Raw genomic sequence first — 19,080 nt, forward strand, 5'->3', positions numbered from 1 at the left:
CAAATCATGTTTTTATTTATTATGGAAATGGACTGGGCTGTTTTTGCTGACATTTCGACGGCCTGATAAGCATTGGGTTTTTTCTTTTTCTTTTTTTTTTTTGAAAGCAGAGACATTTTCAGTATGTTGCAAGAAAACCTGTATATCGTTATAATGTTGGGACTATATTAATTTAAGCCTAGTTAGATAAATGGTTCTTGTGATGATAAAGTATTCGAAAAATAGCTCATATGGTAAAAAAATTCGGATTTAAACTCATATGATGACATCTATTAGAAATTAAGTCCAACATCTAAATATTCATTAGTTTCTCAATTAAGCTTTCCTTCTTTATTTCTTTTTTTAAGTAAGAGGGGTTAGATAGTGCAACCTCTTCAACAAGTCTATCATCACGTCGTTCCAGAAACATGCTTAGCACAATATAACCAAGAACAAGCTTGAATTCCAATGATCCTATACGAGAGCAACAGTAAATCAAAGTCTTCGAACACTGATTTAATAAATTTGTCCTTTTTTCTATATTAAACAAATGACTTGATTTGATAAATGGATGAATTGAATCCAGATCTTTTCTTTATTAGTAGAACCTAAAAAATCTCCGACTCAAAAATTCACAACTGCAACTAAAAATAATATATTAAAATAATCTACAATAAATCTGGTTGTTTAGTAAAATCGAGAGAGCTCGGCTCCATTTTTGCTCATCCATCTGACTTTTTCTGTGTTTTTTTTTTTTCCATCAATAAAAGTTACAATTTCAGAGCAAGGATATATGGTAGAGATGTACAAAGATTTGAACTATTTTTTCTTGTGTTTCTCTCCAACCGTTAGCATCCCAAGTGGAAAACATGGAGGCAACAAGTTGATTCTAAGCTATGGTCGGCCCCTTCGAAATTGACAGTGGCGGCGGAGGAAGTTTGGTTGTTGAGTGTGGAGCCATGGCAAAAGGGGTTAACAAAGAGTTAACGGAAATTTTGCTTTTGTGATTAAATTCTAACAGATTTCATCATAAGGTTTAAGTGTTAATGTTTTTATCAAGAGGGCTACCTTCCAACTATCCTATTGTCACGAGAACTATTTATTTAATTAGGCCTTAGTTTTATTATTACTAGCAATTGTACACATGCTATTGATGTGCTTATTAACATTTTAAAAATAAAATTTACAACAAGAGAAAATATAAAATGGTTGCTAAAACTTTTGGGTGACGACCTTCAAATGATTTTTCATCACTGAAGAGCCAGTTCATATCTTTAGCGACTGTTTCTGGATAAATATTTCGAGTAAAAGTTTATTTTATTTGGAAGAGAAACATGGAAGAGGTAATGAGGGCAACTGATATGGTTACCTGGTGTTGGGTACTTTTAGGTCAAGGTGGAATTGGGAAACATTCTCTTGTCTCCATTGGTTCAGTTTCGTACCAAACCCCGGAATATCTCGAAAGAATTAGCATGTCTTAAGAAATATCCCAATTAGATTAATGACTCGAATGTAGCATGATTAGGCAAATAATGATTTGACCAAGAGAAGCGGTGGTGTGGAAGCTATTAGCATGAAAGGGAGAGAGTTTGCATGGTTGTATGGTGTTCTAGGTTGGATAATCTGGGTTTCCTAGGGTGGTAATAAGGTTTTTGATGACTGGAATACTCAGAGGGAGGTTATGGAAAATACTAAAATTGTAGAGTGATGCCTCTTGGGATTTTTTAGGCTCTCTGTTATGATGGATCCTTTCTCTAGCTCATGGCTTATATTTGTAGTTGAATGATTAATTCCCAAAGAATCTCTAATTGTGGCTTGGTTTCTTTCTCCTTTTTCTCCCTATGCATTCACGTGATTACAAGGTTAGGGGATTTGGTTTCTCTCTAACTAAGTTGGTTAACTCCTTAGGGAAAAGGGAAAACTAAGTTTTGGTTCTCTCCCAAGCTTACCTACGTGGATCTCAAAAGTTATGGGCTTGGATCTTTGGGCCCCAAGCAGCCCAAAGTCTTCCATAATCTTGGCTCCACATAAGCCCAGTAAACTTTTGTAATCATCCACACCATAATTCACTTCAGGCTCGAGCATGTGACTTGGGCTTATTTTAGCGTGAATAGCGATTAGCATGACAAAGCTTAGTGTGACGAATATGCATGGGCATGGCGTAATTTATATAAACATCTGACTTAATTCCCGTAGCGTGGCATGGTTGTGAATATATTCATTTCTTGATCCCGCACCTTTGCATATATTTAGGCTTGACTTAAAGCTTACATGACAATTGGGCCTTGAGACTTGGTTGGGCTTGCCCGTGACATTTTTGGACCTTAGCACTTGGCTGTGAGGCTTTGAAGGAAAAAAGTAAAAATATTTTGTGTTTAATTTACTATATTGCCAATAACTTTTATTTTGGTTTTTTTTTAGTCTTGTTGACATGGTTAATTTGGTCATGTCACCTTTTTTCTATCAACAAATAGAATTTTGTTAATAGTTAGCTTTGATAAGGAGAGTTTTAGAATGGTTATTCCCACTCAGTGTCTTATCTCCCTACCAACTTTTTAATGAAAATTTTCATTACAATTTGTCCATTTGTAGAATGGTTAATAAAGACCTTAAAAGATATATAATAATAATAGTAGTTAGGCGCGAAAAGGTAACATGAGCCCTAGACTTACACACTACAAGAAAAATGAGCTTTGGGTACAAAATAAAGGGCACAATTGAGAATTTTGTGTCAGTTTGACCACCAAAAAGCTTAAACAATTCCCATTCCATAGAGGGCACCATCTATTGTGCCCAATGTTAAAAAAAGCAGACACAAAACAGTAATGGGCACGGAAATCGTGTCGAGTGGGATCACATGACAACTTTTTTACTGAAAATGGGCACAAAAAATATTTTGTGTCTATAAAAATTATTTGTCAAAGGCACTATATGTTCTCTCTCGTTTGTCTTTACCTCCACTAGCACACCAATAATTAAAATTTATAAAATTGTGGTAAATAATGGTATGAAGCTGTTTATTACCGTGCAATATTTTAGCCTCAAAATAAGTTAGCAATAATGTTGTTCAAATTTGTTTTTCCCGAAAGCTGAACCTCAGATCTCTCACTTACAAGTAAAGAAGAATACCACTACACCATAGTACTAAGTGGCATGTTTTAGATTTACAAAGGATCATTTCCAGGTGCAATGAATGTTTGTTAGATTCGTATCTTTTTGAATTGCTTTTTGGATTGTTATCTTCTTGCAGGTTTGTTTTTTATACTTGGTGATATGGTTTTTGGTTTTAAAGTCCTACCTGCAGTGACACATAACCAACAATTGTGCCCTTAGGGTTGGTCTCTGTGCAAAAGTTAGTTGGTCTTCAGATAGACAAATGAGTTAATAATTGTAGATTCATTTTTATGACACTAATGATAGAAATTGTGTCCACTAAATATTAATAAATAATAAATCACTCTACTTCTCATTGGGTCTTCAAATAGAGAATATATTTTAATAATTATAAATTCCTCTTTTCTGACACAAATGTTAGAAATTGTGTCCAGTAAATATTAATAAATAATAAATACTCTATAGCAAAAGAATATGTTGGCACAATTATGGATTTGTGCCTTTATTCTACTATAAAACGTCCACACACTCCCTTACTAATTTGTATATGGAAATTAAGAAGGTTGCTTCATACACATATGTTTCTTTTGAATTTGAGCAAGTTCTACATCATTGACAATGGCGGACAGGCGACGTCGTGGAGTTAGAATTGGAACTGAATCTCCAGCATCACATTCGTATATTGCTTCCAACATTACAACAGAAAATTCCACAACGAATCCTCCAGTTCAACGTCCACGACAACCTGTTAATGCCGGGCGCATGCCTCGTCCTTTTAATAATCAGTACATTCTTACTACTTTTGTTGATGGTCGCCTTGGCTACGCATTACCCTTCAATAACGGATGCGTACGCGCACCTCAAGGACGTGTATTGCCAGCATGGGCAAACCCAGGTAGGACAGAACAATATCCTGTCAATTTGGTTTCTGCTGAAACAACAACTGAACAGTCTACCAATTCTGTCGTTATTATTGAAGAACCACGCACTTATCAAGCACAAATTCGTCCTAGAGGTCTGTCTGTCCCACAGTTGAGCTCACGAAATATGCAGAATGTTACCGTTGAGATTTTAAGCAGCGATGACGAGGACAATTAATATATTTTGTATTATGTTATATTTCACTGGTGTACTATGAAAATATAACTATCTTATGCTATGCTGGACTCCTCTTGGGTCCTTTTATCAACTTATGTCGTATTCCAATATAATAATGTTTTCTTTCTAATTAGCCCTTGTAGATTTACTCCTAGTATATATTTTTTTAGGTTATAATTATGTTTCTCGTCCGCTTCATACCGCAGAATTCAGTGAATTCACAGCGTGGCAACAAAGGTTATGAGACATTATCATATATACTAAAACCCGTAAGGGTTGGTCACTGTGGATGACCAGTGGATTTCCCATTTTGTCCTCGCACATTCTTCTTTTATTTCAACTTTACCCCTTTTGGCACTGTTCATTAACAGTGCCGACCCGGTTTTACCCCTCATTTAATTCATGGTTTTTGTACTTTGGTGGGATTGTGCAGTAAATGGTCTATTTTGCCCCTTTCTTTTCTTATTTGGCCACGTTATGTTTTATAGGAAAGATGCCAGAAGCATCTTCTACTTTTTCTTTTCCTCTTCGTTTTTCTCTCAGTCGTTCCGTTTCTCTTTAGTTTTCCCGTCTGCCTTTTGATTTCGGTTCCAATCGGATCTTCTCGAAGGTGTTTGGCGTTTTTTCCCCTGTTTTGCACAAACGCATCGCTCCCGTTCAGGTATGTTGATTCATGTGTTGGTTTATTTTCTGTTTGGTTAGGAAGAAAATTTTATGATTGATTGTTGTGAATATGGGCTATTCAGCTTTTTTGCCCAGCGTTTTCTTTGTTTTTTCGCGCTCTACGTCTGGTTGTTATCTCTGATTTTGCATTTTGGTTGCAGGAAACATTGTTCTTCAAGTTTTAGGGTTTTATTCTTCCTAGCTTTTTCTGGGTCAGGTATATAATTTATCTCTTTGGTGTTATTTTTTTTTTGTTTGTGCTTTGATTTTTCCCTCAAACTTTAAAAAAAAAGAAAAAAAGAAAAAAAAAGAGGAATACTGATGATTAATTTTTGGGTTTTGCTTTGTATGTTTCGATTCCTCGGTATGCTGGTCAAAATACCAAACTTTCCAGGTTCGAAACCAAAAAGCATATTTGCAAATGGATTTCTTCGCTTTTACAGATTAGTTTTCCGTTTCATGCATGTTGATTTTTTTTGTTTTTAGTGATTTTGGTTATCTGATTTGTAATATTTGTTCTTCATTTTTATTAGATTTCCAAGTTTTTTTTTTTTTTTTTTTTTTTGGTTTTTTTGTTCTACAGAAATTACATTTGAAGCCTGCGAAGACCTTTGTGTTTAAGGTGAGTGGTTTTGAAATTCCATGGTTTTGATTCTACTTGCAGCCTGAGGTGTGATTTTAGATCTGAAATTTCCCAGCTTTTTTATTAATTTTAACCCAGATTAATTAACTGTAATTAATTATTATTATTATTATTATTATTTTCAGGTTATGTAGCTGAAGTGGCTAAAGCTAAGAAAGAACAATTGTGGGTTAAAATCTTCATATTTGAAAGTTGGATATCAGCCTTTGAAAGGCTTTGTGAACGTGTTCTCGCGTGTGCAGCAGACCTTCATAGCAATTTGGGGTGAGTCTTCGCGTGTACATGTTGCTTTATTTCAGTTTGTTCATTTTCTTTAGCATTTTTGTGCAATTTTTTGGAAGCCTAAATGATTCAAAATTGGAATTTATGTGTAAATTGGTAAGTGTAGGTGTCATTATTCTTTGTTTGCCTACTCTTTTTAATGTGTAAATTTTGTCAACGGTTTGTTCATTCAGATTCATATTGGGATGTTCATGCTTTCAATAATTAATTAATGGCATTGGTGATTTATGAGCACTCAAGCGGGCAAAAAACTTTGCTTCTTAAGAAAATTGGGATAGCTTCTAAAAATGGCTATTGGGAAGCAAAACCTGTTTCAAATTAGTTTATCACTAATCATGTAGGATATTTCCACTACATTACAGACCATGGTTATCATAAATTAATACAAATCATGTGGTGTGATATTTCCATAACTACCTATGTTTGTTGTGGTTTTGTCGATCATACTCAAAGATGGCCTTTCAATTTTTTTTTTTCTTATAGGATTTACATTATGTGGAATGATATTACTGTGGACATCCACTGTGTGGGCATTTTTGTTCCTCAGATTTTCCTCTGTTTTCCCCGCTGTTTCCTTCTTTGTACAGTCCACTGACTGTTCTACCCTTTCCATCTACATGTTCACCATCGACCCACCCTCTATTTTAGTTGTATGTTCTGCAGTTTTCCATTTGTTTCCGCTGGTTTAACAGATTTCTTTTCTATTGTTGTTGAACTTGCTCTGTCTCGCTATTCCTCTTTCGTACCTCATGGATTCCGACTGTTTGCATACCTATCAAACCATAGAAGCCATCATCGATTCAGTCTTTGTTGTGACGACATCCTCTTAATTTTGTCTTGGTGTTGCTAATTCCGGTTGTGCTTGCACCCTTCAAAACATTCATAACACTTTGGATCAATTTTATGAAGCATGGCCTCAATTTTTTCCGGGATCATTGTGCTCATCACCTTACTGTTCAGGAGATCCAGTTGTCAAGGTTCAAAGCAAAAAAAAACTCCTTAACAGATGGATTTCCTTGCTTTTACCCATTATTTTTATGTTTGCGGATGTTGGTGTCTTATTTTATTTATTGTTTTATTAATTTTGCTTATGTAATTTGTGATTTTCTCCTTCCATTTCCTTGAATTTTGAGTTTTTTTTTTGTTTTTTTTGTTTTTTTTCCCTCTGCTCATATCAAAGTTGACTAATTTTTGTTCATTTCTTTTTATCTTTGTAGGAAATTTTGGCTTTGTCATCACATCACTCTTGATACTCTGTGTGGCCATCAAAGGGTTTACAAACAACCACACGATTATTGAAAACGGCCTTTTGTCTAAGGTACTGGTCAATATTTCCCAATATTACTCTTATTTACTGATTTGGGTTGATATTATCAATGTGATTTGCCTTTAAATGTTTTTTTTACTACAAATTTAGTTTTGAATTTTGTGTTTGCCTAAATATGTTTGAAAATATATGTATTCAAGAATTCTTGCTGTGGATTTTACAGGTTTTTTTTTTAAGTTTGGCACTAAATTGTTTTTCTTTTCTTGGGTACAAGGAAAATGAAGGAAGATATATATATCAGCAGCAAGGGTGTGGAAGCTCACACGCTCAGATTTCAACGCGTTTCGAAGGTGGAAATGAGAAGAATGTGCAGTGTGGACCTCCAATTTCCAGTGCTATGATGCATGAGGACTGCCAAAGTGAGAATACTGGTTAGTTGTCATCAAGCAGCCCTTGTAGATGTGTATTTTGTTTATATATTGCTAGTTTAACCATTAGTACGTTTGACTTGGGGATACAAGCTTGTATATGTTATATTTTGTTGTATATAGAGAATCCCGGGTATGTCCAGCATAGGATAACATGTATTTTTTGGTTTAACATTTGGATGGGTTGTATTGTTAGGTTGCATGAATCGGTCTTAGCCGAGAACATGGGTTATGTAATATATTAACTTCACTATTTTAGTGCTAATGTTGATTTATGTTTAGTTTGTAATGGATGATTTGTAAGTTTCTAAATTTAGGTGGAAATTAGGTTCTATGAGCAATCTGATGATTTCCATGTTTAAATAAAAATATCCAATTATGCCACAAAATTTTAATTGTGCTGGAGTTTTATTGTATTTATTAAAATATAATAGTGGCACAATTTTAAAGTTGTGCCCTTGCTTTAACATTTATACAGCAATCTGAGCCTTTAAAATAGCAATTGTGCCCATCTTACACCATACATTCAGTAGCCTTTATTAGAGGTAAGACACAATAAGGGTTGTATTTGTGCTTAGCTTTGGGCACAAAACATCATATTGTGTGCTATAAGTAATGGTGACGCCCATAGAGGGCACAGATACAAACTTAGTTGCTGCACTGTTGCTATTGGTCTATGAGCACAAATGTTGGTGCTTTTTGGCCTCAAAAGGCACATATAATTTTTTGTGTGCAGTGCTCATTTTTTTTGTAGTGACAATGGGTTGTGAAAGGAATGAACAATATGTAAGCCGAATTCGCCAAAAAGACATAAAGATGAAGATAGAAGGAATTCTAGAACCATAAAGTGTGGATGCCCTTTCCAGTTAAAGGGTAAGAAGCTAGCAACTGATGATGATTGAATATTAATTATAGTTATTGGAGTGTTCAATCATACATTAGCAGAATATTTGGAGGACCATTGCATTACAGATAAATTACCGTCGGATGATACTTCATTATTGGGGAATAGCATTTTATTTTTATTTTAAAATAATAATGATGAAAAAATAGCATATTAAAATTATTTTAAAAATAATAGTGGATGAAAAAATTAACATTTCAATCACCCCAAAACCCTATATGAACCCAGCCCTTAGAAGAAGAAAATCAATCCAAAAAAAAAAAAAAAAAAATGAAATGAAAACTTGACCACTTAAAACTATTGGAAGGCAAATTTACTGAAATAAATTAAACTTGACAGCACAAATCATCATATTATGCGCAGTGGAAACCATGAAATCTGAAACTAGAATGATTGCAACATAAACCGATCAGAGAGCCACCACCAAGGAAAAAATTTTGAAACACGAAAACCAAACAGCAGAAAATTGATAGCAAACACAATATAACAACTGAAAGCTCCAACCAATTCAAGTGAACACCTTTCCATCTTCCCCTAGCAAATCAGCCATGCCACTCAACGTCAATATGTGAAGTCAACTGTTTGTAAGTTATTTTTAAACTTATTAACAATAATTACTCCGTGGAGACAATAATTTCCATATATGCTTAACAGCGATGAAAAGGAAATATGACAACCATTAAATTTTTGGACCTTTGCAGTTGATGATGAAGCGCCATATTAAGCTAAGACAATGTGTTAATGAGATTCTGCCAAATTTATTGGAACACTGAGGCACCATAAACGACAATAACTTATATCTAGAATTTAACATTAGGTGATCCTAATCAAGGTACGATTTGCGTTGGTCAGGTGGCAAGCCTAACACTATATGAAATACTTTTCAGAAGTCGTATGAATTGATAGTGAATTTTAAAAGAAATAACGGTGTCAAACATGTGGTATAAAGAGTTTTATTAATTAAAATGTTAGGTGACACAACCTGACTGGACAACAATTAAAAAGGAAAAGAAAAAGAAAAATGGGGAGTTGGTCACATGGGAAATGGAGAGAGAAAGTCTTTCTTAATCGTGGGAACCAAGATCCAAGAACAGTAGAGCCATGATAGTCTTCTCTGTGTTCCTTTTTGTCTAAAATTAGATATTTCCAAAGCTTCTGTTGCACGACATCTACACAGCCATGGTGATCTTCTGTCTTTCACCACTTGCCCAGACGTTGGGTGGTCCTCAAAGATCCTCACAGACGCTTCTTCGACCTTCCGGGTGATCCCGGGTCCTTGAGCGAATCTGCCTCTGTATACTGGTATACTTTCACGGGGCTTACATGTTAATGAACCAAAATACTTGAAATAACATTAAAGTCGATATTAAAACTCCATCCCTGAGTTTTACTAAACCACATGACAAAACAAACAAAACTGTTAGAAAAATATAAGACACGACATCGTTTGACTCAAATTCTTCATGAGGACAATTCATCTTCTTTCTGATGTCTCACGGTTCTACAATTGTAGGCTTGAAGCTTCTAGAAATTTCTTATACAATGGTCATGATAGATCCGAAACCACTCTAATCCGTTAATGGCTTAGCCCATTCGTTCCAGGTAAGTCCTTCTCAGCGGACACTAACTTCACATTAATTCTTTGCGAGCTCATTTTATTCTCAGCTTATCACAATAGAGGATGAGTTAATGGATCAAAGTCTTGTTATACCATCAGTCAACGATCAGGTTAGTAGATGTATGAAAGTGATAGAAATCAATGTGTGGTTACAAAAGTGAGACAAAAAAAAAATATAAGTACGAAAACTAAAATTTAGGTAACTTACTATAATGTAAATTACCATATGTTCATAGTTCAAAACACTAAAACATGCCGTCTCAAATTTCTATAATTCCATCTAATTTTCTTTAAGGTTAAGTACAGATAACTACCCAAACTTTTAGGGGTAGTTTCAAATTATAGTCGTAACCTTTTTAAAACATTTCAAAGAACTATTTAACGTTTTAAAAATTAGATATATGTTAAATCACAAGCATTGAGTGATGATCTGGGCAAATATTGAAGCGAGATTTCACTCTCTCGTAATCTAAAGAGCTCTAATCTCCAAACCGATCCCATTTAATTAGACAAAGTTAGTGCTTGACATTAATGACATCATCAATTAATAATATATGAGTAACATGTAATATAATTTGAATGAAATGGTAACTATCATTGATAGCGCTTGATGTTGAAGGGCACTTGATCAATTACAATCAACAAAATTAAAAAAATGAGTTCAACAAGTCCTCCAGATGAAATACAATGTTGATGACAGCTTGAATACAATTACATATATATAAGACTTATCCTCTATGGGGAAACAAATAATAGAAAAAAGTACAGTAAGAGATATAGATGACGCTTGATGCTGCATTAACAAGTAAATACTTGGTGACGACTGACGACCGTGATGGCAATGCATGCCTACCCAAGCGTGCGCGGTATAAAATGTATAAGCTATAGGCAAACCAAAGGGCTGACCGATTGACCAGAATTAGAGCATAATTGGTGTTTTGATTCGTAGATACTAGATAGTCAAAAAGTTTAGGTTAGAAAGGCAAATGGGGGCAAAGTAGTTCCTAGCTAGAATTTGAACACAGATGCACTCAAATTGTTTTAATGCTTATTGAAAGATTTGGATTAAGAGATTAATTATTTAATTAATCTTTTAGGGTTGGTGTTGCTGCTTTTGTTGACATCATTTAGGGTTTGAAATTACAGCCCGACATATGCTGGATTAGGCGGCAATGAAGTTGACAGTGTTGTGATTGATCTAGGACACGAAGTTTGGTTAATCAGCCTTTTCTTCCAAAAGTTTTTGATGTCGATGCATTAAGATAAGGGTTGGCTCCAAAGACGAGAGAGGGGGCAAAATATAAAAGAACAGAATTTGAAATCAATGCTGTTTTGGGATTTTGGAGCTTTGTGCGAATTTATAAAAGTATCCATTCTTAAGATGATTTTTTTTCTTCTAAAGTATGACAATATGCAAGTGGTCCTTGCATGACGATGATGGTTCATATCCCGTTAGTAACTAATCTAACATCTAATCGAATTTAACAAAATATGTCGTTTGACAAAAATAAAAGAGTGACAATGTATTGATACTAGAAAACAATAACTTCAATCAAAACAAACTTTATAACTCACTATTCGAAGTTTACAAATGTCATTGAATAATAAATAAAAAGAGATACAAACATAACCTTCACTAAATAGTAAAAAACAGTTCAATCTTAAACAACCAAACAAAAAAAAAAACTTCAAAAAGTACAATTTTAAAGTTTTACTTCAACATATAGCATTATTATATAGTAAAATTGAAAAAAAAAATATTTTTCAAGGTGATATTATTGGCACTCCAAATATCTCGTTACGCTATCCAAATTTTTTTATTTAGGAAGGAAAAAATTTCCATTTATAATGAATGCACAATAAGATTTTAAAGTGCTAATAAAAACAATTCTTTTTAAGATATAGCATTATTACACATAAGTTTAGATGGAAAAAGTTTTTGGGGCCCTTCAAATTTGAGGTCCTGTGTGATTGCACCTTTCACTTCCCCCAAAGCTGCCTCTGTTTGGGATTCAGTTTCAACAACGATATAGTTTGAATGCCAAGCTTTTCATATGTTGTGTTTTTCAGACAGAAATTGTGTGCTTGCATCCAATGGTGGATCCAATATTCAAACATTGGGATCATAACCTTAGAGACCTTAGTTTCTTAATAGAATTCGAGCGCAAAGTGCACAAAAAAAAAAAAAAAAATTCAGTTTAGTCATTGGGGCATTTCGTCAAACATTTGATGGGCCTGTTGTCATCAACCAACCCATGCTATGCACATGTCAACATATATCGACATCTGTCAAAGCAATTTGATGAGCACTATAAAGAGAATTTGTTGAGTGCTATGAGCAAACAAACAAGTCGTTGGAAATGGCAAGATAAATTTTATGTTTATGGAGGAAATAATGATATGGAAACCAGGACACAGATTTTCTACAATGACAAATGTAGACCAATTGAAAAAGGATGTAATGCTCCTTCACAACGCTTTTTTTTTTTTTGGTACAAAATGTCACGAGTCCCAATCTTGTCATTTCCACCTATGACTTCTCCTTTGGGCAGTAACGAGGGACACATTGGATTCAATTCAAAACTCGACACAACTTACAGAGTGCTGCCGAGATATGTTTAGCAAGTATTACATCAAACACTTGGTGGATACAAAAGGGACTCATACCAAACATTTGAAAGGTTATTGGAAGACTTTCACATGTATATTTTCTCATATTTCGAGTAGTCCTGAAACCACTTTAGTCTCAATGTACATCCGTCATTGCTTGCGCCTGATTCAAAATTAAAACCACTAGGATTAGCCTATTGATACAGGTGGGTAGAGAGTGATAAGTAGAAGTAAATTAAGTTTAGAATTCAAACTTGTTTCAAAGTTAAGCTAGAATAAGACAGAATTGGAATTACGTAAAGTGCTCAACAACATGGGAGATTCAATTTAAGGCATCTTTTACTATTGCTATCATTACACCGAGTTAGCTCGTCAACTGCGTAATTAGTTGGTATATGTATTGTTCGTTTATGTTCCATGGATTGATTCCACTAGAGCATATCGCTTTCAAGCTACACTTTAAGTTGAAATAGCAAAATTAAATTCCCAAAACCTTGCATTGGCTATTATTGACCTATATATTGCCCACTACGCTATATATATGATGCCCACTTTACCAATATTAATGGTAAGTTGTTGATCCAAGTTAAATCTTGGATGTTTCACGAGTGGCCTTGTGAGTTTGTTGCCTACCTTGTGTAAATATCAAAGGATTACCCTTTGAGTTTTGACGAAGCGGAGAGCAAAAATGAAAAATCACAAAGTATAAGTTTGATTCCAAAGTTTTTGGTTGGTAATTGAACTTTGTTTCCAATCTGATTGGTCGGAAATTTACCTCTACTTCAAACCATTTGCACAAGTGAGAGGGTAATTTTCCATAACTAGTTCGTGGGGCTCTCTTCATGTGGTAGGGGTGGGGATAGATTTCCCCACCCCACATCCGGTTTAAATTTAGAAAATAAAAATGGAAGTTGTATTGACAATTCAAAAATATTATTTGCACTCATATGTATGTATATTCATTATGTTTTTTTATAAAAGAAGAGTGATGACATTTGTGTGATGCCGACACATCTCTAGTAGCTCTTGATTTTGAATGGAGAAAAAACTCAGAAATTCTACTTTTCCAACCTTTTTTTCCAGTCTTCATTAACAACTAGCATGTGCCCACACACTGTGTGTGTGGACATTTTTTTTTTTTTTGGTTTTGTTTTTGAAATGAGAAGGCGAGAGGGAGAGAAAGAGCAAATATGAAAATGAGGATGAATTCTTGTTTTTATTTTTATTTTTTAAATTAGAGATTTGTTGGAATCATATGTAGGTGATGCTTTTCAAAAAAAAAAATTGTAAAATTTAGTTTGCACAAAATTACTTTATTGTTCATAATTTTATTGTGTCAAAAGACAAAAATGTATTTTCACTCTTTTTTTATTGACAAAAAAAGTTTCATTAATATATAGTTTAGAACTTTCAACTACAAATTGCAAAGAAAAAAAAAAGAGATGGTGATTTTTTTTGTTGGAAAAGAAATGCAAGGTGATTGATGAATGGTTAAACTGCAGTGGGGAAATGACCTAAGCATTAATTAGAAGTTGGAGTATTTTTGCTAACCAACATAAATATAGCGTATGCTTAAACTGCATTGGGGAAATGACCTGAGCATTAATTAGAATTGGGAGCATTTTTGCTAACCAACATAAAAGATAATGTATGCTCATCATTCTATTTATCATTGTTAAATAGGTTTGAATTTTAATATTCGCATTATGGATATGCACAAATCTCAAAATTCAAACTCATTTAACGATGATAAATACGGTGATACTTAAAGTGGTGATAAAAAATGCTCAAAAAGAAATTTCACCAAGTTAAAGTTTTTTCTTTTTCCTTAGGAGCACACACAATTAGGGTTAGGGTTAGGGTAAATTAGGTCTGCAGCAAGTAGGTCTCTATCACAGTGGTGGAGAGAAGTGTTATTATTTGATAAAAATAACAAAAAAAACAAAAAAAAAACAAAAACAAAAACAAAAGATCTGCCGCTATAGTAACTGAATTATTGCATGAAACACCGAAAGCCATGGTTTGGGGTCAAAAGAAACAAGCAGGACGGCAAGTTGAGAATCATTTTGACCCATGCTGCCATCGGTGTATCATATCTAATGCTGATCATTATTTCTTTAATTCTAATTAACTATTTATTCTGCTTGCTTTTTACCGGCCAAGACAGCTACGGTCAACCCCAGCCCGTAGACTTGAAGTCAAATATGCAAATCCAGATAGGTTAATGTTTCTGTGGTACAACTAAGAACTAATTAAGTTCAGAATTATATCATCGTGCACTAACCTTAATCAAGTTTACCTACCTTCATTAATCAACATCTCAAGTCCCAGTGGCTGCTGGTCAAAGAAAAATAGAACAAGAAAAAAGGCTTTTTAAGAGTATCTCCAATATTAGGGAATCCCGTTGAAAAAAAAAAAAAAAAATTAGAGACTTCCACCATTAATTTTGAGGACTCATTTAGAGATTTTAAAGGAATATTTGGGTCTTAAAAGAATATTTTCTGCAAAGTATAATCCCTAAATAAAGGGACTAAAATTTTAAAACATCATTATTCATTTCGTTGGAGTATTGTGGTAGTTGAAAAATATCAAAAAGTTATCTCTAATGTTGAAAGAAAAAACAAAAGAAAAAAATCAAAAAGAGAAGATGTTGTACATCATTCCCACATAGAGAAAAAATCCATAAAGAGAAGGCATTTCCACGTGGGTGGGGTTGTTTCCCACTCAAATCAACAGTGGACCCACTTTTTGAGTCCCTGTATACAATCTTCATATTTGAGAATTTTTTTGAGGTTTCCGGCGAGGCTCTATATATAGAGATACTTTGAAGACTTCTATTCTAACTCATTGGAAGCCTTTTGTCCTTATATTTAGGAAATATACAGTTGTAGGAACTCCAATTAAGGTCTCCATTGGAGATGCTCTAATGATCAATTGCACTTGCCATGCATACACACTATTAGAAATTACCATTTGCTTGACAAATCAAGTTTCATTAGGCACATTACTTTTGCCCAACGAAAAAAATATTTAGTCGGGCAAAAGTGATCAACATTTGGGTTTTTTTTTTCTTTTTCTTCCAAAGATTTTAGACAACTGAACATTTTGAGGGATAAATTATACGTCATTGGGCAAATTTTTTCTGCCAATGAAAAAAATTGGTGCCTACTTTTTCCCGACGGAAGAAGTTTGTTGGGCAAGGTATATTTTATAATTTAAGGTTTAGGATTTAGGGTTACAGTTTGTCAGGCAAAATGAAAGACTTCATCAAGCAAAGGTGAGGGACATTTTGACATATTCAATTCCTTCAATGACTTTCACAGTCTGCAAAATTAATTTCAACAATCCAACCGTCAATGTAGTTCATATATACTCTAAGATGACATATGCCAAAAATAACCCAAATGCAAGTTTCCGCGATTAGGTAACTAGACGAAATCTTTCGGTGGTTGGAAATGTATCATCACGATTAAACAATTATTTTAACTCTGATTTTGATGACTTTTTACAACTACACTCCTTGATCTTAGAGGAATACAGTGAATAGACTCGATCATCAATTAAAAATACATACACTAGTGGCTACCACAAAATATTACGTTCTACTTAATAGAAGTGCAAAAAATATTCTTGTGTTTGTTGAATATATTGTTTTGACGGGATACACAGTCTATGAAACTAATTTTCACAAACTAACTAGTAAACTTGTTTGAATATAGTACGAGATAGTATGCGCCAAAAATCATCAAAAAGAAATTGTCAGAGATTAGGCAAAGGAATTTTTCGTAAGTTTTTTTATTTTAATGAAATTAATTTTTTTTGTTCATAGCAGAAATTGAGGGCAAATAAAGCTAACCGGGAAGCAAAGTGGTACCCCTATCACTTCGGTGCTTGCCCTTATTTATCGGGTTGATGAACAGCGTGAGAAGGCTTCGTTTTTCCCTGAAGTCGATGCCTGGTGGATACACATGCCAATTATGGAAATCAAGTGGTTGCCCACATTTATGTAAGTATTTTGTTCAAAATTTCAATTTCAAATTTCATTTCAGTTGAAAATTTTATAATTCTAACTAATAATCTTAATTGGTTTCTCTTTTTTCTCTTTTGTAGGTTTCTATGTTGCAAAAGAAGGACGAATACCTGGGCAACATCTATTAGAAACAACTAAAAACCCCAATGGAATAGCTAACAGCTGATCTAGATGTGTCTCTATAGTTATTGATGGACAGGGTTGGGCAACAGAAAGGCTGGGACTTCCGCAACCTAGGAGCGGGTAGGGTTTGAACCTCGGGGGATCTTCTTCATCTAGCTCTCAACCTAGAAGCGGGACGCTTTCCAAACTATAGTGGTTGGAGATGAAATTAGAGGCTATGCGTCAGCGAGAAGAAGCTCGGGAAGAAGTTGCACACTAACAACAGAATAACTTTCAACTGTACATGCGAGAGATGGTTGCAAGCAATGGTAGCCTCTGGCATTCGCCTCCTCTATCCTCCGAATGACATTCTCCCGCCATCTCAAATGACCTTCTCCCGCCATCCCACAGCCACCCTAGGAGTAGTTAGTTTAGGATATTTTACATATATTTGTATCAGTTTTAACTTCATTAAATAATTTGTTTTTATATTGTAATTTTTTTTTTGAATTAACATAATTAAAATTAAGTTATTTATTTAAATTAAATATAAATCAAATAACGAATTTCTTAAACAAAAAAAGTAAAACGTTTGTTTGACGAATTATTTTATTGAGCATGTATTTTGTATTTTTTTTCTCTATAAAATCTTTGCCCTAACGACTATTTCGTTGGCAAAATATTATATATGTTTTTATTTCCGAAAAATATAGTTTTGCCCAATGAAGTAATGAAAAATTCATCGGCCAAAATTATAAGATTGTCGTCGTTTAGGATACTATATCAGCTCAACAATGGGTTTTCACAGTGAATACTGTCGTCGAGCAAGCTTGGTTCATAAGTTCAAGTTGGTTAACACACTTGGTGCGACGAAATCATCGTCGGTAATTTCATCAAGCAAATAGTATTTGCATGATATAATTTTATTACTCGTCAGGCAAACGTTTGAATGATGACTTTTGTTTGACCAAATTTGCCGCCGAATATCCATCAAGCAAATAATTAGGCGATGAAACCTCATTTGGCTTAACAAAATCTTTTTGTCTAAAAAAGGCTGTTTTTTTTGTAATGACAGTAAGAGGTATAATACTAATGCAACTTTCAGTAGCACATGAACTATTGCCTTCTGTTTTATATTTTGAGAGCACCACCAAATGACATTGTATTATGGAGTCTTCGTTCTGTTCTACATGCATCTAGGAATATGATATAGGTATACCAATAATAGAAAAAACTAATAATAAAATAAAAAACTTCCAACTTAATTTGTCATCCCTCAACCTACAGTCCTTTAGTGAGTATTTTAAATGGTGGTGCCATCCATACATTTCTCTCAACTTCTTGTCGCTGGATCGAATAAATTAAACAAGATTGATGGATAAAAATTAACAAGGAGTGCGTGAATAGATATTTTAGAATGATGTATTATTCTTTTAGCAAGTATTCTAAAATGATAATTTGCGTGTGAAGGATAGTTGCTTAGAAAATAAAAATCTTAAATCCTATACTATATTAATTTTGAATTACATAATAACAAACTAGTCTTCATGCACGCGCTCACGCGCGTGCAATAGACATTTTTTAAATTACGGCCTGCTACACACTACTTACACGTTTTAAATGTATTTATATGCGTAAATTGATAAAAGGAAAATCAAATATTTGAAGTAAATGAATAATCTTAGATCATGCTAGAAGAAACCTCTCATAAACTAATCAAATCAGCCGAATTCACATAATAAAATCGGTCTATATAGAATTTACATTAAAAATAGAGAAAATAATATTTAATAAATAATTGATTGAATCACATTACTGCTAGCCCATTGTGAAGCTAAGCCCACCCCATCCTCCTTAGTGTAGATAATATCATTTGTTAAAAAGAAAGAAAAAACAATCATTTGACAACTAATTTAATCATATTATTATCTGTGTGCGAAAAACCTTTTTTTATAACCGGCATTACACTCCTCTTAAGATGTTTTGAACGTGTTTAAAAATAGAGAAAATAATATTTAATAAACAACAAATTGAATCACATTATTACTAACTCATTGTGGGGCTAAGTCTACCCCCTCTCCCTTAGTGTAGATAATATCGTTTGTTAAAAAAAAAAAATCATTGGACAACTAATTTAATTACATTATTATATGCATGTGAAAAATACCTTTTTTATAACTGGCATTACATGTCTCTTAAGATGTTTTGAATGTGTTTAAAAATAGAGAAATTGAATCAAATTATTGCTAGCCTATTGTGAGGTACTAATTTAAAAAAAAAATTTATTATTAAAAAAGCACTATTAAAATGACGAAAATGCCCTTGCCTTAGTTGATGCATTA

The 19,080-nt window shown here is 33.7% G+C and overlaps 1 long non-coding RNA gene across 1 annotated transcript; it reads left to right on the forward strand.

The window, feature by feature from the left end:
• The first annotated feature begins 4,685 nt into the window (after window positions 1–4,685).
• On the forward strand, window positions 4,686–7,763 carry LOC103968098. The gene is made up of 6 exons (XR_670443.3): window positions 4,686–4,852; window positions 5,016–5,071; window positions 5,438–5,476; window positions 5,623–5,761; window positions 6,997–7,097; window positions 7,321–7,763. It is a non-coding gene; the product is annotated as an uncharacterized LOC103968098 (long non-coding RNA).
• Window positions 7,764–19,080: the final 11,317 nt, after the last annotated feature.

Source organism: the organism of the source record quoted next, unplaced genomic scaffold (assembly GCF_019419815.1).
Source record: "Pyrus x bretschneideri cultivar Hongxiangsu unplaced genomic scaffold, Pyrus_bretschneideri_v1 Contig46, whole genome shotgun sequence".
NCBI lineage: Eukaryota > Viridiplantae > Streptophyta > Magnoliopsida > Rosales > Rosaceae > Pyrus > Pyrus x bretschneideri.